At 40.8% G+C, this 23,053-nt stretch overlaps 1 pseudogene; it reads right to left on the bottom strand.

Annotated features, from left to right (window-relative positions):
• Positions 1-6,806: 6,806 nt before the first annotated feature.
• Positions 6,807-17,351, bottom strand: LOC143302702 (uncharacterized; annotated as a pseudogene).
• Between the last annotated feature and the right edge of the window lie 5,702 nt (positions 17,352-23,053).

Raw genomic sequence — 23,053 nt, 5'->3', positions numbered from 1 at the left:
AGCAACTTCCTATCGAGGGCGGTTAAGACCCTTCCTAGTCCACCAATCTACGTTTATTCAATCAGAAGCAATAAATACTGCCCTCACTTTCCTGACCAAAAAGGTCATGAACAAATCGAATGGTCCCGTGCGCTAGACACACCCCCATCACTAGCTTTCCTCCGACACAGCATCGTCACTCAACTTCACTTCATCTACATCGTTGGAAAAGTCAACTACTAAGTCTAACGCTAACGCCTCTCGTGGCAGTCTAAGCATAACGCGAGAGTCGGTTCTCGGTATTGTCGAACATACATCTCCTTTACGAAATATATTATAGTGCTACGTCCACTAATACACCAAATTGAATTAGAAGAGCCCTGCTCTAACGTACATATCCAACTTATCTTCGTGCGACAAGTGATTATCTATTTATCTATGCTCAACAGTGTAATCTAAGTGTTGGAAATATAAAATTTATAATTCTGTGAATCACAGTGTTATACAACCTTAATCACCCCTATTATCTCAACGGAAATCAGGGGATCGACCAATTCGTGGTGTCGATTGTTATAATCGTAACGGGAATTTACGACTCCCGTTGACGTCTCTCCTAGCGACTACGTCTCCCCGCGAGTGGTCGAAATTACAATTGCTTTATTGCCTATTAGGTCGTGCCCTGCTACTTTCTTGGGATTTAGGCGACTGATTGATTCTATAATCTCTGCAGAAGTGAAGGGTTCAATAGGAGGGGACATTTGGAAGGGGGTGTGCAGGTATTCAGTAACGTCCGCGGCAGCTTTGGAGGAATGAGGTTTGAATATTTTAGACAAGTATTTAGCAAACAGTTCGGCTCTTTCTATAGGGCTACGCTCCCATCCACCTTGCGGCCGGCGAATTGGAGGGATGGTTTGTGGGGGGCGCGTGAGTTTCCTGGAAGCCTTCCATAGTGAGTAGTTGGAATCAGCTGTGGTGGACAAACTGGCGACATATTTATGAAAACAGTCATTTTTGTCATTTTTTATGGTTTTGGATAGCTTTCTAATTGCGTTGTTTAGTTTGCGTTTGTCATCCGGTATTCTATGGGTCTGCCATACTCTTCTTAGTCTACGTTTTTCTGCCATTTTTTTTTAAATATGTAATGGGGATATTCATGTTTGCTGATAGACGTCTTTGTCGGTGTGGAGAAGCGGATAGCGCTTATTATGCTCGTGTTTAAGTATTCCGTGGCTGCTTTCGATGCATTGATTGATGTAGTTCATTATAAAGAAATATTAGCCATACTACTTTCTTTAAGTGGATATAAATATTTTAGAGACATATGTTAACGAATACCTGTATCAACATTCACGTTTAATGATGTAGTCCAACGCTACTGCTTATTTAATAGCGTATATTCAGTAAATCGTAAATCTTCGAAATTATAGTTATTAGTTCCTTTTGACTTTTACTTTCTTTAACGTACTTCAAAGTCATATACATCGTCGAGGTCGCCATTCTTAATAATTACATTTAGTGAATTACATACAGTTACAAGTTCCTTTTCGTTTAATAAGACAAATTACAACGAATGCGAGAAAGAAGGTAGAGAAAAAGAAGCCCATTTGTGTGAATATATATGTTTCTATATCATATAATTTTATCAATATAAATTTAGATCCAAGTCAAGTTTTGCACTGATTAGTCGCGTATCTACCGGCATTGGTACTACTCGCACTGATAAATATCCGCTGATATACAGAATGGGACACATAAATCGGGGCACCTAAATAACTTCGTTATTAATATTATGAAAAAAACTACGCAGGTGTAGCGTAATAATTTATAAAATTATTACAAAGTGTCGATCTCAAAACAGGAGATCGAGCTCTTTATTTCCACTCACTTATACAGTGATTAATAGTATCATGGAGTGACTGGATGTTACCCTGGCGGTGACTCCTGATGAGGCAGTTATGATTAACTATCTTATCGGAGTCAAATTTACCCTGTGACACAGGGCAAGTTTATACTATTTGGTAGATAATATGTTTTCGAGAAGACATTTTTTAAATATTATTTTAAGGTCATCATCATTTATTTGTGCGATAATATACTTGTTTTATACATTCATCGATCTATCTCTATATTCCCAATAAACATTTAATTTAACAATTACTTAAACTCTAATTTGCCAAATTAAAAGTATAAAGTTCAAAGAGAACGTAAATACAAGAATAACATTGCGCGTCTTTCCTTGTCTTCCATACATAGTAGAATCTTGATTATTGGAACTAATAATGATAAATGTCTTTGAATTATAGAACAGCAGCTTTTTCTGTACTTCAAACCAAATGGTACAAGTAAACAATTGAACGCTACATAAAATCATACGGGTTCCACAGTTTCTTATTGCTAAATCATATTATATTTCTTAACACATTTTTTAATATACGCGTTTTAATAGTAGCAATTCCACCGAGTTACTTTCATTCTGTGTTTCAAACTACGTTAGCTCCTTTTTGAGAGCTTCGCATGAGAAGGTCCAGCTTCGTCGTCAATAATATCTATGTTCACTGGAGGATTGTCTTTATATTCTCGAAGAACTTCATCGGCACATTTCTTCTGGACTATGTCATATTCGTTCTCAATATAAAACCAATTATACACATCCACTTCTTCGCACTCTTCGCATCCAGGTAATTGTTTCAGCATTTTAAGTATTTCATGTATGTCAGCATCCCATTTTTCTGTGTCTTTTATACTCCGCACGTTTCTAACCATCAAAAGGCTGTCTCACGAGTTTATCAATATTGCATCGTCGACACTTAACCAAGCATCATGTACAATGCGGCAGCAATCCCACATGGATATTTGTTTATGGATGTCTATCATATCTTGCTGCATACCGCCGGCAATTAATCGCATCGTTGTTTTCAGTAATTCTGTTCGGTACTTTCGCTTGAAACATGATATTATACCACAATTCATTGGATGACGGAGTGGTGATACGTTAACTGGAAGAGACATAACTGTAACGGAACGATCTAAATCGTGAAGATCATCGAGATTGTGAAGTGACATAGCATTATCGAGTAACAACAAATATTGCTCCCTGGAAGCGTTCTCCCGTTATCTTTCTTTGACTGATTTTAAGAAAAGATCTTCGTACCATTCCTTGAAAATGGTACTGTCCATGCAAGCATTTTCTTTTCATTTGTAGATAGTCGAGAATGCTTCTGTATCGTAATTGTATAAGGTATGAACATCCGGTTCGGTACCGATTAGTAGTACGGACAACTTGCGACATCCGGTAGCATTTCCACAAAAAACTGCAGTAACGTAATCTTCGCACAATTCCAGGTTTCCTGTCGATTTCGCACGGTCCATAATACAAGTTCTTTCTGGTACTATTTTCCACATTATTGTTGTGTAAACGACATTGTAAACGTTCTTCAATGCGATCTAACGTTCATGCAGTAATCTGTTAAAGTCAACTGCAAAGGCTTCCGCTGCAGCGCTTTCAGTATCGAATGGAACAGTTTCTCTGATATCCGCATTAGTAATATTGAAACGTTCTTTAAAGCCTAGGAACCAAGCGCGATCGGCTCTAAAACTAAGATATCCGTGTAATTTCTTATTAATTTCTAGAGCTCTTCCCTGTAGGTCTGCTTCTGTGATTTGTACGCTTCTTTTCTTACATCGTAAATACCATTGGTGAATAACTCTATCTACATCAACTGTACGTCGTATTAAACGTTTTGTGTCACGGCTAAATTCCATACTGCTTCTGTATTGTTTTTCAATCTTTTCGCTTTGTGCATATATACGATACAGGGTGGACGATGGCGGATTCCAATAAAGATTCATCAAACGCCCACAACCTTATTCCTGACCATTCTTCGACATATATATATGTCGGGTTTACATTAGAATTAGGGTTAGGGGCGTGAAACGAATCTTCGTTTGGGTTACACGTTGTCGTTATGCAATAGAGAAGACATTGACTACTGCAATTACGATTATCATATAACCGGACAAGTAACCGTGGTAGTTGGGTACTCGAGAAACTAATGACAATGATCCTAGGTTCAATAACGAATCCGCTGTCAACGGGATGATAGATGTACATGCTCACTAAAATCTAAGTCGGACTCTTTGCGAAAACGTGGAATATCCACCGAGCGTACAGACTCTAAGTAACTCGTTAAGACGACCTCACGAGAGAATGACTCTCCGTCGCGATGATGCCACAGAGGAAAACTATAGCGGGGTGTGTCTAAGGACACGAGATCATCGGGTTCGTCGAGGACAGCCTTCGTTCAGAAGGTGGAGGAAATTGGCGTTGCTGCTAATTGGTGAATCTCCGTATCGGTGGTTAGAAAAAGATGCTAGCCGCCCTCGAGGGAAAGTAGCTAGTGGAAGACGCCGCTCGTAGAAAAATAGGTCTCCCCTATTTTCCCGTAGTTGGGACAAAGACAGTTTGTCTGTTTGAAGGACTTTAGTTGGTTAAATCTTAAGATTTATAACGGGCCCTTGGGCTAGCTGAACATGTACTGCGGAGACGCATCGACATCTGGCAATCATCTTACTCGAAGAATAGGGTCTGCGTGTGACGAGCTACGGGACAGGAAACGTTGGAATGTTTACTGCCACGTGCCGCTACAAATCTATCTGTTAGGGAGAGCTATAAGGTTACTCAATGCCTTTGTTAGACGGAGGGTTCGTACCGTTGACCGCTGCTACGTTCGGCGACTAATTGTCGCCTTGAACCCAAGCTCATTGTCACAAGTCTCAAACAAATACAGTTAGGTAGAATGACGGCAAATCGTTTAATTGCAACTGTAGATTTTAATTACAATGTTTTTATGGTTTTTCCCGAGGTTTCAGAGGGAAGGCACCGGTGTCCTTTCATCTCCGACATATATATGTCGGAGATAAGAGGACACCGGAACCTTCGGATAGCCCCGCAACATTGCAATCTAAAGTCTACTATAACTGTAACTAAACTATTGTAGTTATTCAATCCGATTGTAATTGTTCGAGATTAGTGACGGTGAGCTTTGGCTCGAGGTGACAGTCTGTCGCCCAACGTAGCCGCGGTCAAGGGATGAACGCTTTGCCTAACAAAGGTATGGAGTAATTCTATAGCTCTCCTTAAAAGAAATATTCGTGGCGACACGCGACAGTAAACATTCCAACGGTTTCTGTCCCGTGGCTCCCCACACGCAGACCCTATTCTTCGAGTAAGATGATTGCCAGATGTCGATGCGTCTCCGCAGTACATGTTCGGGTAGCCCGAGGGCCCGTTATAAATCTTAAGGTTTAGTTAACTAAAGTCCTTCAAACAGACAAACAGTCTTTGTCCCAACTACGGGAAGATAGGGGAGACATATTTTTTAACGAGCGGCGTCTCCCACTAGCAACTTTCCCTCGAGGGCGACTAGCATCTTTTTCTAACCACCGATATGGAGATTGACCAATTAGCAGCAACGTCAATTTCCCTTACTTCCTAAACGAAGGCTTTCCTCGACGAATCCGATGATCTCGTGTCCTTAGACACACCCCATTATAGTTTTCCTCTGTGGCATCATCGGGACGGGACGGGCATTCTTTGTCGCGCTCCCGTCGACTAAAGAGTAACGTCTTTACGCTCAGCAATTATTTTTACGAGTCAGACTTAGATTCAGCGAGAACGCCCATCTGTCATCCCGTTGGCCGCGGATTCGTTATTGAACCTGAGATCACTGTCACTAGTGTCGCGGACGTCTCACCGCCGTGATAGATTGTCAAACCTGTGTTATTCATACCTGTGTCAATAAATCGTATCTTCGCTACACCGCAACGATGGCTACCTTCAATGAAGACTCCTCATACACCGACAACCCTATCCCCACTGGCTCTCCGACATATATATTATGTTGTGTGTGTGTATTATATATATAATAAAGTAATTTTTTTAATTTTTAATTTATAAAATAAAATAATTTTTTAACTTAATTTTGAAATAGATAAAAATTAATTATTATTTTTTTTATATTTTATTTTTTTTTTAAATTTTCCATTACATACTTAGTGCTCGGCAGGGGGTTTCTACTCAGAGCATCTACATGCTGCATACTCTTACCCGGCCGATGACAGACCTGATACTTAAACTCGCCTAGTAACAAGGCCCATCTGGCTAGACGCACACACAAATCTTTCTTTTTCATTGTCATGGCGAATGCTTGACAATCTGTAACAATAGTAAACGGCACACCTAACAGATATACCCTGAACCTTTTCAACGCGTTTACTATTGCCAGCACCTCTAGTTCGTAACTGGTGTACTTCGCTTACGCAGGAGTTGTTTTTCCACTGGCAAAGTAAACCGGATGGAATTTTCCGTCGTTTAGATCTAGTTGCATTAATATTGCTCCGTAACCCTCTGCGGACGCGTCCGTATGCAACTCGGTCTCTGCGCCTATTCTATATAGTTTTAACACAGGCCCGCTGGTAAGCGCTGCTTTCAAGGTTTCGAATGCTTCTGATTCCCGATCCCCGAACCGGAACTCTATCTCCTTTTTCAACAGGTCAGTTAAGGGTTTAGCGATCTTCGCGTAGCCTCTAATGAATTTTCGGAAATATCCCGTAAGTCCCAAGAAACTCTGAACTTTTCTAACCGATATTGGCTTGGGAAAGTTTGCAACGGCCTTGGTTTTATGGGCGGACGGCTTTATGGTGTTTTCCGAGACTATGTGCCCCAAATACTCGATTTCCCTCTGCATAAAGCGGCAATTTTTCCAATTTATGACTAACCCATACTGCCTAGTTAATTCTATGACCATTTGCAAACGTTCCCACGCCTCCTATAAACTCTTTGCAAGGATAATAATATCGTCCATGTACACGATGACAATAGCCTTATCCATCAGTTCCTTGTAAATCATCGAAATATACTTTTGGAAGACAACGGGGGAAATTCTCAAACCGAACGGCAACTTCAAAAATTCGTATTGCCCCGTTGGCGTAACAAAAGCGGTATACTTCTGGCTATCTTTGTCTAGACTCACGTGGAAAAACCCATTCTTTAAATCTACCGTCGTAAAAAACTGGGCGCCCTGCAACGCATCTAAAATGTCTTCAATTAAAGGCAACGGGAAATGTGGACACTCAATAAGTTCGTTAAGCTCGCGAAAATCGACACAGACCCTGATGGAGCCATCTTTTTTTCGGACTACAACTATCGGACTTACATACTCCGAGTCTGATGGTTTGATGACGCCTTCGTTTGTCCACACTTCCACCAAATGGTCTACTTCCTTTTTCTCAGACGGCGCCAGTCTTCGCGGTTTTCGTGCTACGGGTTTGTCGCTTTTCAAAACGATTTTTGTGGTTATCCCGACGTCTCGCTTCTTCTCCGGCCTATACCCCCTAATGATATCGCGAATCGCTTCACGGTAATGAGGTTCTCGTACATGCGACAAGTCTATCTCGTCCGTTTGCTCTACTGTGTTTACTCTCAGTACGTCCGGCGCGTCCTCGTGACCGTTAGTCTGATCGTCAAGTCGAAAAAAGATCACCTCGCCCCGTTTGACTCGCAACTCTACCTGATCTAAGAAATCAGTACCTAACAGCAGGCTGTGTCTTGTCTTTACCTTATTCGAGACAACATGCAGGGTGACAGTAAAGTCATACCCGTCGACCGTCATTATCTTTGTAAACTCGCCCCAGGTACTAATGCCAGTGGAACTAAAACTATCAAACCTAAGTTTGCAGTTTCCTAGAGGTGGTGTTCCTAACCTCGCATACTCATCCGATCGTATAAACGTGAGATCACTACCTGTATCCACTAACGAGACAAACCTGCAGCCATCTATCGACACGTCCTTCATGTACTTTTTCCTCTTCGGTCTTGAGATTACATAAGTCTTTACTTGTCACGCTGTACATTTCGCCGCCATATGTTCAAACTCGTTGCATTTAAAACACTTCATACCTTTTCCTTTCTCCGGACACTTAGCGCTTAAGTGATCCACACTGCCACAACTGAAACATCTTCTTTTATCATTCGCTGTTGGTCTCGGCTGGTTTCGCACTTCCGATCGTTTTCCTTTATCCTCCTTGCGTCCCCCGAATTTTGTCTTCGCCTACATATCCTTCCTCATCGCTTCATACTGCTTCAAGCGTTCTTTCAGCTGTTACATGTTCTTAGCTCCATACGACACAGCCTTATTTGTGACCTCGTCGGGAATGCCTTGGATAATATAGCCGATTTGCGACTGTATATCGACTCTTCCTTGTCCCGCAATCTCACGCATACTATTCATGTACTGTTGCAGACTCTCATCTGGTCTCTTCGTTCTATTCGCTAACTCCTGGTGTATCTGTTGGTCACTTACTGCATCTTCAAACTCGTCTTTTAACGCCTTCCTTAGCTTTACCCAGGACTTCGTGCATCGTTCTCGCCGTACGAAGGATTGAGCGGAGTCCGTGAGCAGTTTCTTAGCGAAAGCTACCATGTGGATGTCTGACCAACCACACACTTCCACCATTTCTTCGAAGTCCTCGATCCACCGACTTACACTCGGCAGATCGTCCCCGCTGAATTTCTCTAGCGAGTCCTCTACGTCTCTGAACGTTAAGACCGTGCATCTAGGCTCGTCTTGCCACGATAGTCTTATCACTGGAGTTACCCGAACTCCGTCGTCTTGATTATTGAGATTGCGATTTCCTGGGCCGCTAACGTCCAAACGGTCCCGAACCACGCCAATCTCATCGCCGTCGTTGTCTTCTTCTAAATCGTCGTCGTTGTCATCCTCTGGATCGTCTTCTCGTGCACTGTGTTCCCAATCTACGCGTGACGCAGCAAGCAATCGTTCTACGAGCTGGCGTTTTCTGCCCGCTGGTCTCAGCCGTCGTCTTCTCAGTTCGTCTTTTAGCTCAGGTATTTGCATCTGGGCCACCTGCTCGTCGGTCAATCCTGCTTCTTCTGTATTGTAGTCAGCCACTGTTCCGAGATATCACTTTTACGATTACAGTCACTTAAACCCTTCACTTGTCACTTGGCACTCTAAATCCCGGCTCGAGCCCCCCAAAATATGCAGTAACGTATGCATCTTAGAGTAAGGACAAGTAATGATGTTATATTTAGAGTTAAGTTTAGTTTAACAAGCGATACTCAATAACAAAAGGACCGATTACAATATCGTCATACGTCTTATTATCATACTATCCCGCTCCTCCACCCGCACTCTCTGACTTCTCGATTCACACTCTGTAACCTCTCAACTCATACTGAGCTTCTGAACTAACATTCTGGCCGTTGTAGCATCTCTTTTGTCTCTTGCTAGGCCCACCGCACACGCTGACGCTTCGCAGACGCTCGTGGCCAGGGTCACGTAGGTCTTTTCTAACGAAACTATGCACTTGAAAAGACTGAGGACACATTGATAGACCCGACAGCGCCTCGGCTCTCGCGACATTGTCCATGGTCAACTCCACGTTTCTTAGGCTATTCACCCCGATACTACATAAATATATACAAAACAATAATCAAACCAATCTGGATATACGGAGTCCCACTATACGGGACGGCAGCAATGAGTCACATAAATAAAATAGAAACAGAGCAAGCAAAAATTTTAAGGACAATAGTTAATGCCCCATGGTACGTCAGAAATGAAGACTTACGTAAAGATTTAAAAATTCCAACAATCAAAGAGGGAATCGCTAGATATGCAAAAAAGTATAAAGAAAGACTTGTAACACACCCAAACCAGCTGGTTGCTGAAACGAATAAAACCATAATATAAAGAAGACTGAAGAGGAAGCATCCCGCAGACCTCACAATAGAAACAAAATAAACAACTTGGAAGATGGAACCCCGCTGGAGTAACCATGCACATGTTATATTATTATACCACTAAGCTATAACATTTTACCAAATATTCTACTAGACAAATTGTAAAATTTAAATAAATAAATAAAAAAGATGTTATAACTTCTTACAAACATACTAAGCAAAAAATAAAAACGGACACGCTGAAAATAGCAGCCTGGAACTCATATGGCCAACAACAACGGGCCCTAAAACCTAAAACATTCCTGTATAGCAATAATATCGATATACTACTCGTTTCAGAAACACACCTCACAATAAAAAGCTATATAAAAATACCGTACTACACCATATACGACACCAAGCATCCCTCAGGGAAAGCACACGGAGGGACGGCAGTAGTAGTAAAAAACGACATTAAACATGACTTACACAGCCAGGCTAGTAAGCAATATATACAAGCAACCACCGTTACTGTGCAAACTAGCAGCAACCAACTGCAGTTGTCGGCAGTATACGTACCGCCGCGACACAAAATTACATCGCAAACGTGGGAAGAGTACTTTCGACACTCAGGTGACAAGTATATTGCAGCTGGAGACTATAACTCAAAGCACACACTATGGGGATCAAGAATCACCACACCTCGAGGCAGACCCTCGGAAAAATACATTAGAAATAATAACCTCAACATATTATCCACAGGAAGACCGACATACTGGCCTGAGACCTGAGCAAAATACCGGACCTACTAGATTTTGCAGTTACAAAGGGACTAAATGCAAATAACCTAAATATAGCACCCAGCCTCGAGCTTACCTCCGACCATACGCCGTTAATAATTACATACTGAAACAAACCAATACTTTAGAGCAACACAGAGAAGCTACGCAATGGAACCACCAAATGGCAAATATTCAAAGAAATAATAGAGAGCAAAATCAGCTGCAACATCCCACTGAAAACACCTGAACACATCGATCAAGCAATAACAACATTCACAGAAACTATCCAAGAAGCCGCAAGGGCAACCACTATACCTGAAACAACCAACAGACAAACAAAAACAGTACCACTAGACATCCTCGAAAAAATTAGAGAAAAAAGAAAAGCAAAAGCAAAATGGCAAAAACACAGAACGAAAGAAAACAAAAAACAGCTAAACAAACTCGCAAAAGAAATAAAAAACAAAATAAAAGAGCACAACAACAACGAGTTCACAAAGTTCATCGAGTCACTATCTGCTCACGAGAACTACAACTACTCCCCATGGAAAGCACCAAAAAAAAAAAAAAAAGTAAAGAAGATAATAAAAATGGTACCAGCAATCAGAAGAGCAGATAACAAATGGGCAAGAAGCAACGAAGAGTAAGCTGAAGAATTTTCCAACCACCTATGCGACACATTCACCCCACATAACATCAACAACAGCAACCACAATAGTCATACGGACGAGGATGCGCTAACTACTAGTACACCAACTGACAATCACTACACCATACCCAAAGCAACAGCACAAGAAATCAGAAACGTAATTAAGAAAACAAAAAATAATAAAGCACCAGGAATCGACCTAATTAACGGCAAAATCTTGAAAAACGTTCCGCCAAAAGCGATAAGACAAATCACAATAATAGTTAACGCAAGACTAAGAATATAATACTTCCCAAAAACTTGGAAACTGGCACAAATCATAATGATACCCAAACCAGGCAGGGACCCACACGAAACCAAATCCTACCGACCAATCTCACTACTTCCGATGTTCTCTAAGATACTAGAGAAAATAATTTACGACCGAATAAAACCCATAATAGAGAAGAATCAACTAATTCCGGATCACCAATTCGGATTCAGAAACAAACACTCCACAATAGAACAAACACACAGACTCGCCAATGAAATCTTACAGGCGCTGGAAACAAAACAATACTGCTCGGCACTCTTCATGGACATCGAAAAAGCATTCGATAAAATAAACCACACTAGCCTACTTCAATCAATCAGGAAACAGTTCCCGGGGCAGATATACCAATTAATCAAATCATACTTAAGCAGCAGAACCTTCATAGTAAGAATCAAAGACACATACTCTGAAGTTAAAGAAATCAAGGCAGGAGTTCCGCAAGGAAGTTTCCTAGGACCAATTTTATACACATTATACACGGCCAACATACCAACAACTAACAATAGCAAAATACTGACATTCGCGGATGACACAGCTGTACTAGTCAGGCACGCTAACCCTGCAACAGCAGTTACATTACTACAAGAACATATCACAAAAATAGAAAAGTGGCTTCAAGCAAAACAAATGAATGCAAACCCCGATAAATGCAAACACATTACATTCACACTGCGAAAACAGAAACCACCAAACATTGTACTAAACGGCACACACATAATACAAACAGGGCAAGTCAAACACCTAGGACTCCACTTAGATACACGACTCACATGGAAACAGCATATTAAAGCAACAATAGACAAAATACAGATGGCAAGGAGACAAATGTACTGGCTAACAAGTTGAAAATCCAAACTAAGCATAGAAAGCAAACTAAAAATATATAAAATGGTCATAAAACCAATCTGGACGTACGGAATAGCACTATGGGGAACAGCAGCAATGAGCCATATAATCAAAATAGAGGCAACGCAATCTAAAATACTCCGAACAATAGTAAATGCGCCATGGTACGTTAGAAACGAGGATATTCGGAAAGACCTGGGAATACCAACGGTCAAGGAGGAGATTAACAGAAGTGCAAGAAGATACAGAGAAAGAATAGCAACGCACCCGAACCGGCTGGCAGCGGAAACAGTCGGCGCAACAAACATAAAAAGAAGACTAAAAAAGAAACACCCTACAGATCTCACAAAGGACATAACCTAACAAACACGATGATGGTACCCCGCTGAGGATAGTCACCCACATGATAATCAAACAACTAAAAAATTCTACCAAATGTCCAAATTGGATAAATTGTGAATGCGAAATATTAAATAAAAAAAAAACCTTTGTAGCAATAAAACGTCAAACAATATTTTGATACTGTATCGCACAGCATACAAAATTTTATGCCCAGTGATGATGTCTTTTATTTGGCAAGTATTGAGTTATGCTAGAATGACACAGCGTCCCGACTAACGATTCATCAATTGATAATTCTTTATCACCCACAACTATATACACCTCACATATAAGGTAAAGAATTAAACTATAGATATGGTAGTAAAATTTGTTGTACGAATCCAAGATCGTGACGGTTCAGAGTGCTACAACAAAGAGGTGTCGAGCGCTAATTTGGGAGTGTTTTTATACTGAGGTTATAGTTCCTCTGGAGGGGTTATCGTCGGGTGTATATCAGTATTACTATCTGGTTTCGATCGCTGTGGCATACAGGATGTTTGGTTTACCCTATTATTGCTTCTGAACGTGTGACACTCCTGATCGTGTGACACGAGCTAAGCAGCAAGTTACAAACGTAGATCATCCTACATATGTATATGTCGGAGATGAAATGAAAACCGGAGCCTTCCCTATGCAATTTTGAGGAGGCCTTTTAGTGCTTTGGCCTAGATTTTATCATAACTGTAATTAAGTAATTGTCATCTGTAATTGTTTGACATTTGTGAAAAGCGAAAGTGGGTTCGAGGTGACAACTGGTCGCTGAACGTAGCCACGGTCACGGGATAAACGTTTTGCTTGATGAAGACAGAAATTGCCTAGTATCGGCGTTTGGATCTTTCTCGATGTTACCAAGGAGTATATAACAAACTTTTGACAGATATTGCCTAGCAACAACGATTGGAACCTTCTCGATGTTTCCAGCGAGAATATAACAAACAAATGCAGTCGTATTACGAAAAAGATTTTAATCAGAGAGGCATTAGTGTGGTCGCCTTGGAAAGTGATACATCGAGTAATTTTTCCGTGTGATTCAGCAAACGTATTTTTGTGTTATAAAATTGTTTAAAGTTTTCCCGTTGACCGTGAATTCGTTTGAACCCCGGATCATTGTTTATAGCGTAAATTAAATTCAATATTTGTAAATTTATCAATCGTTAATTTTCATTATTCGTTAAATTAGTAAATCGTAAGATATATTATTCGTTTCTTTTATTGTTCGATAAAACTTATTATTCTTTAATCTAATTAATAATTTAATTTATCATTTGTTAATCAATCATATCATTTACAAAATTCATTATTCATAATATTTGTAAAACCTTGTTTATTCGTGTAAATATATTCTCTGTTTTGTAAAACAATGGCTAATTCAAACGAAGAATCGTTACGCGCCTTAAATCCTAATGTTAACCCGACATATATATTTGAAGTGGTAAAGACATGTTGGATGTTATTAAAGTACTCCGGTAATTAACCTCAGCAATGTTTATTTCGATGTCGAGTGTGCGCCATTTTATATCGTACAGTGACGCACGTCGAGCTTAACCGATGACGATACAAAATTGATACAAAATTGATACAGAATCGATACAAACTCGGTACGCACTAACTGTGACTATTTTTCAGACTGACTAACCGTGCGACTACCTGCGATTCCCGTGAACTACCAAGAGCGATTATAAATGACTGTGTGGGACTCTGATGGACTATGATTATCCCGAGCTTTTCCAGTTTCCTTTTTTATAAGGTGCCGACGTTCTCGGAAGAGAGAGTTTTCTTCCAAGGTGGGGATGGAAAAACCCGCAGGCAATAAAATAATAAATTTATTCTTCGAAGGCCTGTGACGTCCTGTCCTCGGACATCGTTTCGTGGGTTATGTGGCCAATACATGCACTTCAATCCTGGAACTTTTTCTACAGCCATGGGTCGCCACATAGTATAGAGTATAATATAGTGTAAGATAGTATATATATGTCGGACAAGAGTCAGGAACAGGGTTGTGGGCGTTTGAGTTGGAGTCCCTTGGAGTAGGCCATCGTTGTGTTATAACGAAGATACAGCCTGATACTACGAGTATGGACACTACCGATTCGACAATCCACAGCGGTGGTTGGGCACTTGCGATGTTAGTGACGTTGGTCTTAGGTTCGATGACGAATCCACGGTCAGCGGGATGAAAGATATACTTGCTCTAACTCAAACGTGTAGTACTCACTGATCGTAAGGCGCTGCTCCCTTCGTCGATGGGATCTCAAGAAAGAATGAATTTTCGTCCCAATGATGCCACAGAGGCAAACTGTGTTGGGGTGTGTCTAAGGACACGAGATCATCGGATACTTCGGGTATAGCTCTTGTTCCGACAGTAAGAGAAATTGACGTCGCTGTCAATTGGTCAATTTGGGACAAAGACTGTCTGTCTGTTTGGAAAATCTTAATTACCAAAAACCCAGGTTTTATAGCCGATCCTCAGGCTAACTGGACTTGTGCTGAGTGGAAATAAAGAACTTGATCTCCTGTTTGGAGATCGACATTTTTTTTAGTCACTTGTTGAATTTTTCCACGACATCTGCATCGATGCGCGAACATAAAATTTGTTTACGCTGAAAGCGTTACTGCAGCAATATGTAGCGTAATCTATACTGTATTCTCTTAAATTTTAAACTCATTTCATTTCGATCAATGTTCCAATAGATCGTCAGAAAATAAGTCAGTATATTTTTCATTTTTTACCTACTTGCATCTAATATTATAAAAGTGTATAATATAAAATGTTACAATGCGGTCTGTAGAAAATGAAAAATGAAAGTATATGAATTAATTATGTACTGCTACCGGAGCATTATAAGTTACAAATGTATTTTTTATTTGCGCCATAAAATATGATCCATTGGGACCTCCAATGATTCAGCATTTTTATTGTTTTTTACCTAGAGTACCATCGGGATTTTCCCCAGTGTTTTCCCCCATACTACAATATTAGTTTATTAATTTTTTGCAAATTAAGCAGAAGCTCGCTGTATACAAGGTTCCATAAGAAGGGCGCTTCTTATATAACAAGAAGCACGGAGCCTTGTGGTACCCCCGCATATATAAAATTTTCCACCCTACCAAATGCATTACTCACGATTTTTCTTCTTGCAAGATAATTCCAGAGTAATCTCTTGACTTTTAAGGGTAATTTCCTTCTGTTTCCTTCCTCCATCATTTTCTTCAAACTTAGTATATTGAATGCGTTTTTTATATGAATCGTGACTAACACGAATACTAGTTTCTTTTTCTTACAGGTATCCGCCATTTTAGTCATTTGGCATACCGCGTCCGCAGTACTATGCTTCCTTCGAAATCCATATTGTCTACTGTGAAACGGATTTGACCCAATACATCTTTCTACCAGCAATTTGAAGCACTTCTCAAAAATTTTACTTACTAGTGGTAATGTGCTTATGAGTCGAAATGCATCCAATGATGTAAAATCTTTACCTGGTATAGGAAGTTGAATTACTCGTGCTATTTTCCACTTCTTCAGTATTCTGCCCTCCTCTGTTATGCGGTTCAACACTCTGTATACATCACTGCTCCTTTTGTTTACTATAAGTTTGATAATTTCTCCAGGCACACTACCTATACCTAATGCTTTTTAGAGTTGCGTTTCCTAGTGCTCTCGGTCACATCGTCTATATTTTTTGTCAGATCGTGGTGCTCTCCATTATATCCTTATACCCTGCTAAAATCTTATTTTTCTTTTTACAGCGGGATCAACTTTGTCACAAACAATGTTTCAATAATACTTTTTAGCTTTGAAATCGGTATGGCCTTGGGGGAATTTTATTCGTTGCTCTTGCTGTAACTGTGCGATGAGGTCTTCCCCAATGGTCCCATTCTAAAATCTCGTGAAATTTTCCCCATGCCTTCTCATTGCTCTTGGCTATTGTCCTTTTATGCAAATTTCTAATTTTCTTGAAATCATCCAATGATTTAAGATGAGGATCATCACTTTTTGTTCTTGCTCTTGTAATGTCGCCCAGAAGCTAGGATTCCGCCGACCTCAGAATATGCATATAACACACCCGGTCATGCGATAGCGGTGTGAATAGACAGTAGCCGGGCTCTCACCCGTGAGATATGTGAATCATAGTGAGGAGGCAAAGATACCAATCCTTTAGTCAGTAAGTCAGTCTGTAGTTTGCTATTGAAGCGTAACTTCGCCTTGTGAATAAAGTATACGAACGGGCTATTGTACATTCGCCTTTTTTTTAATCTATATATTACCTCGTCATTTATTACGTGACATTTTGACGATCCTGCCAAGATCCATTCGGTTCAGTGTAAACGATATCACGATTTCGGCGTACGCGCATCACTGAAGACTGAAGGATCAGCGGACCTCTGCATAGATTAGTTCACTTTGCGTGAAAACGACTTCTATGGAAAGCGGACTACGGTCATCACCCAAAACTGAAACTGGTCAGAACATCATTCACGAAAGGAAAGATACCCAGGTAAAGAACTGGATTCTTTTAAGCACAATCGTAGTCGTCGCAACAGTTTCAATCGTACAGACTCCGACGACAGTACAGTTACCACTATAAACAAAAGATCAGAAGACACATCTTCTGCTAGCTCTATGGTTACAGGCGTGGATCCAAATATTCTGGCCATGTTAGACGCTATGCAAAAACAAAACGAAAGACACGAACCAGCCTTGAGTAACTTGCATAAACTAATATACGAAGAAAGTCAACAACGCATTAGAGAGATTGAACTCTTAGGTAGGAGTCTAGCTGAACTACGAGTAGGAATTCAGTCAGTTTCCACATCTAAATTTAACTCCATTATAACTGAAGACGCTAGAGCCAGCACTATTCAGAAAAGGCGACTACCTTTTCCTAAAGACACCGAAATGAAACCTAGCGAAACGGACAGTGCGGACAGTGAAGAAGAACCAGTAAATAATGACAATTCCATGTACAATGCAAAAACCTACCTGGACTTCATCCCTACATTCAATGGACAAGACGATATAGGAGTAGAAGGTTTTATTAAACGGATAAAAGAAGCTCGAGCCGAATGTCGAGAAAAACGCGTATTATTACGCCTAATTTTAACACAAAGAATCATCAGAGAAGCAGAACGCAGTGTCCACCACATTGAAATCAAGAATTATGAAGACCTTTTTGGAAACCTCAGAAAGTTTGTATCCGTGAGTATTACATCTAATGGAGCTCGTGATAAATTGCAACGTACGCGACAAAACTTTAATGAATCGGTACACAGTTATGTGAAGAGATTCCAACACAACCTCAACGAACTGATATGCGCACTCCAACACGAAATTCGTGATCCAGTACGTCGAGCAGGAACAAAAACATAGTAAGAGGAAGAACAATGAATCAACCAACCGCGAGAGTCAAACTCCAATTTTAAGGAACACCAAATGCAAGAAGAAATGTCATGCTTGGCAACATCGCACAACCAAAGCCAATAAATCCACCTGCGGAAAGATAGGCGATAATGGAACGACCACCGCCCAAATGTTTCAAATGTAATCAAACGGGACATTTAGCCAACGCTTGCACCCAACAGCGAAATTTTCCACCAGCCAACCAAAGAAACTTACCGCCTCCGAGAAATTACCACATAACAACTGACGAAGAGGATATGAATCCCGAGGAAGAAGCAGGGAAGAGGACCAACGATACGAATTAACGCCATCACTGCAAGACTCCTTACAATTACCATTGGATCAAAACTTGGGCTAAAACGAAGCCTCCGGAAAACAAAAGTGGCGCATAGTGATAGATTTCCGTAAATTAAACGATTTACTGATCAAGACGCGTACCCTTTGCCAAACATTGACGATATACTCTCGCAATTAGGAAACGCAAAATTCTTCTCCGCACTAGACTTCTCCTCCGGATTTCATCAAATACCAATGGACGTAACATCAAAAAAATACACAGCTTTTAGTACCCCTCAGGTACACTTTCAATACAATCGAATGCCATTCGATAGTCCACCAATCTACGTTTATCCAATCAGAAGCATTATGTACTGCCCTCACTTTCCTGACTAAAAATGTCATGAACAAATCCGATGGTCCCATGCGCTATACACACCCATCACTAGTTTTCCTACGACACAGCATCGTCACTGTACCTTACTTCTTCTGCGACATCAGGAGGGTCAAGTCAACTACTAAGTCTAAGGTAACGCCTAACGTGGCAGTCTAAACATAACGCGAGAGTAGTCTAATTCACGCAAACTATTTTGTCGGTTCTCGGTATTGTCGAATACACATCTTCTCTACTAAATATATTATAGTGCTACGTCCACTAATACACTAAATTCAATTATAAGGGCCCTGCTCTAACGTACATATCTATCTTACCTTCGTGCGATAAGCTGTTATCTATTTATCTCTACTCAATAGTGTAATCTATGTGTTGGAAATATATAACTTATAATTCTGTGAATAACAGTGTTATACAAACTTAATCACCCCTATTATCTCAACGGAAATCAGGGGATCGATCAATTCGTGGCGTCGATTGCTATAATCGTAACGGGAATTTACGACTCCCGTTGACGTCTCTCCTCGCAATTACGTCTCCCCGCGATTGGTCGAATTTACACAAACCAAGGACAGAACTTTATTAGCGAATTCGTGACGAAATTCGAAGAAGCATCTAAAATGAAACATATAAAAACGACCAGCTTTCACCCACAATCTAACGGATCCCTAGAAAGAACACACGCAACGGTAAAAGACATGATACGAACCAGTCTAAACGACTCAGACAAAGAATGGGACGAAGTATTAAACTTCATATGCTTAGGATATAACACAGCAATACACGATGCAACCGGTTTTTCACTTTTTGAACTAACCTTTGGACGAAAAGCTAACCTCCCATCCTCAATATCCGGAACCTCCAACTACACGTATGAAGAAATCTTTACACTATGGAAAGCAATTGGACAAATACGAGACACTAGCTGGACAAACACTTGGACAAAGTAGAAAACGCTACATGCGAGATTAACAAGAAAAAAATCATTGAAACACAAACCGTATTTAGAGAAGGAGACGCGGTTCTAGTGCATAATGATCACAAAACAGATAAATTGGACGATGAATGATTAGATCCTGACCACATCGAAAAAGCTATGGCTCCTTATTACGAAATTTTAATCAATAACCAAATTAGGAAGATACATGTAGTATTGTAAATATAATATCATAGTGATGATTTATTTACAATGAATGGATTGTACAGATGTTAATTAATTACAATAACGTATTATGGTCTACACAACGCAATAGTTCCTTTGTAACTCTCGTCACAACGGATTCAACACTCTCTCTCTTTCACGCGGATCACACTCTCACGACAACGCTGGCAGCACTCTTACTTCTTGATTTACACTTTCCGACTCCTCAAAATGGTACTGCTGGCCCTTCGAACTTCTTTGTCTTCTCTCGGAGACGACCCCCCCCCCACTCGGCCACTAAGTCATCAACGTTAGTAATATAAGGCATAAAGACTCGAAAGACCCGTTATCCTTATTCTTTATCGATATAAAGCAAAAACCTAACAATAAGGAAATTTACAATATCAGTCGCCTAATGGACGCAATAGTAAAATTCGAACCATCGCTTGTTAAAAAAGAGATAGTGCAATGCAAAACGTGCCAAAGGTAGGTCACAAGCAAAAACACTGCAACCGTACCTTCCGCTGCGTTAAATGTGCAGGTACATACTCCACCGACCAGTGCACTAAATCACCAGAAACTCCAGCGAAGTGCAGCCACTGTCAAGGTGACCATCCTGCCAACTACAAAGGCTGCTCAGCCTACAAAACCCTATACACAAACAAGTACCCTAAACTCAGAGCAAAAGAGGTAACCAACCAAATACCCAGCCCGCCGAAATTCACGACTACCCCAATCCCCTCAACCAACCAAATACCCAGTCCTACTAAATTCACCACTACCTGAACCTCCTATGCCCAAGCAGTACAAGGCATCCAAAATAACCAGAATAGCCAAAGGGATCTTTCTCAAAATAGTGTCCCCAATTCACCTAACACAGACAACGTCTCTAGGCTTGAAACGCTAATAGAGAAACAATCGGAGCAAATAAATAATTTGCTATCGCTACTAACACTCATCATGGATAAATTAATACACCCCGACGCAAAATGAAACCAAGACGCATAGCTCTTTGGAATGCCAACGGTCTAGCGCAATACGAATTTGAACTAGAACTCTTCCTAAAACACCAGCAAATCGACGGTAATGCTCGTATCGGAGACCCACTTCACCGACAAAAACTATTTGAAAATAAATGGTTACAAATTTTACCATACCCAACACCCCAGCGGAAAGGCCCACGGCGGCACCGGAATCATAATCAAAACAAGTATTAAGCACTACGAACTTCCATCATTCCAGAAAGACTACCTCCAAGCAATAAACGTAGCAATAGAAGACTGCCATGGTACAATCACCACTTCAGCAGTATACTGCCCTCCCAGACACTCAATTTCTAAAGAAGACGTTGATAACTTCCTTGACGCTCTGGGCAATAGATTCATAGCTGGAGGTGACTATAACGCCAAACACACTCAATGGGGCAGCAGACTGGTCACAGTAAGAGATAAAAATCTCTTAGGCAGCATAATAACCAACAATCTCAATTACCTCACCACATACGAACCCACGCACTGGCCCACTGACACTAACAAAATACCCGACCTTCTGGACTTCTTCGTAACTAAAAATATCTCATCAAGACACGTCCAAATCAACTCCTCGGCTGATCTCTCCTCTGATTATTCCCCCGTGATAGCAACTATCAGTTCAACAATTATCGAGAATACACCAAATGGCTCCATTCACAACCAACACACCAACTGGCAGCTCTTTAGAGAAGTCTTTACTCACACAACTTCAGCCTTAACTTCACTAAAAACTAAGGAAGAATTCGAAGCAGCTACGGAATACTTAAACACGAGTATAATAAACGCCATCCGCCTCTCCACGCCGACAATGACGTCTATCAGCAAACATGAATATCCCCAATACATACTAAAACAAATAGCAGAAAAACGTAGACTAAGAAGAGTATGGCAGACCCATAGAACACCGGATGACAAACGCAAACTAAACAACGCAACTAGAAAGCTATCCAAAACCATAAAAAATTACAAAAACGACTGTTTCCAAAAATATCTCGCCAGTTTATCCCCAACAGCCTACTCCAACTACTCACTATGGAAGGCCTCCAGGAAACTCACACGCCCCCCACAAATAATCCCACCTATCCGCCGTCCGCAAGGTGGATGAGTGCGTAGCCCTATAGAAAAAGCCGACCTGTTTGCTAAATACTTGTCTAAAGTATTCAAACCCCATTCCTCCAAAGCTGCCGCGGACGTTACTGAATACTTGCACACCCCCTTCCAAATATCCTCTCCTATTGAACCCTTCACTTCTGCAGAGATTATAGAATCAATCAGTCGCCTAAATCCCAAGAAAGTAGCAGGGTATGACCTAATAGGCAATAAAGCTATCAAGGAACTTCCCATAAAAGGGATTGCACTCATCACATCGATTTTTTACGCTATCCTTCGCCTTGAACACTTTCCTAAGCCCTGGAAAATCTCACCGATTACCCTCATCCCTAAACCCGGTAAACCGATATACGAAACCAGCTCCCATCGCCCAATCAGTCTTTTATCTACCCTGTCTAAACTATTCGAGAATATGTTCACGAATCGACTCCTTCCACTCCTAGAGGACTTGAAAACACTCCCAGATCACCAATTCGGCTTCCGAAAACAACATTCAACAGTAGAGCAAATCCATCGCATAACCCATACGATCAGCCACACACTCGAAAAGAAAAAATATTGCTCAGCGGGTTTCCTAGACATCCAACAGGCATTCGACAAAGTATGGCATGAAGGGCTACTATACAAGCTTAAAACGATCCTACATCGCCCCTACTAATCCATCCTAAAATCCTACCTAACCAATAGACCATTCATGTTTAAATGTCTAGACGCCACTTCCGCAACATTCTCAATAGAGTCCAGCATACCCCAAGGTAGTGTCCTCGGATCCCTAGTGTACTCCATCTACACTGCCGACTTACCTATATCAAACGAGATAACAATAGCAACATTTGCAGACGACACAGCGCTATTAACTACCCACGCAGACCAGGTAATAGCCTCCTCCACTCTCCAGTGAAGTCTCGACTCCATGGAAAAGTGGTTTCATAAATGGGGCTTCAAAATTAATGAAAAAAATCCCCACATGTAACCTTCACGCTCCGAAAACAAACCTGCCCCCAGGTC

The sequence above is a fragment of the Bombus vancouverensis genome, chromosome 5 (assembly GCF_051014615.1).
Source record: "Bombus vancouverensis nearcticus chromosome 5, iyBomVanc1_principal, whole genome shotgun sequence".
NCBI lineage: Eukaryota > Metazoa > Arthropoda > Insecta > Hymenoptera > Apidae > Bombus > Bombus vancouverensis.
Note: the sequence above shows the minus strand (reverse complement) of the source record. Positions and strands in the feature narration are given on the sequence as shown.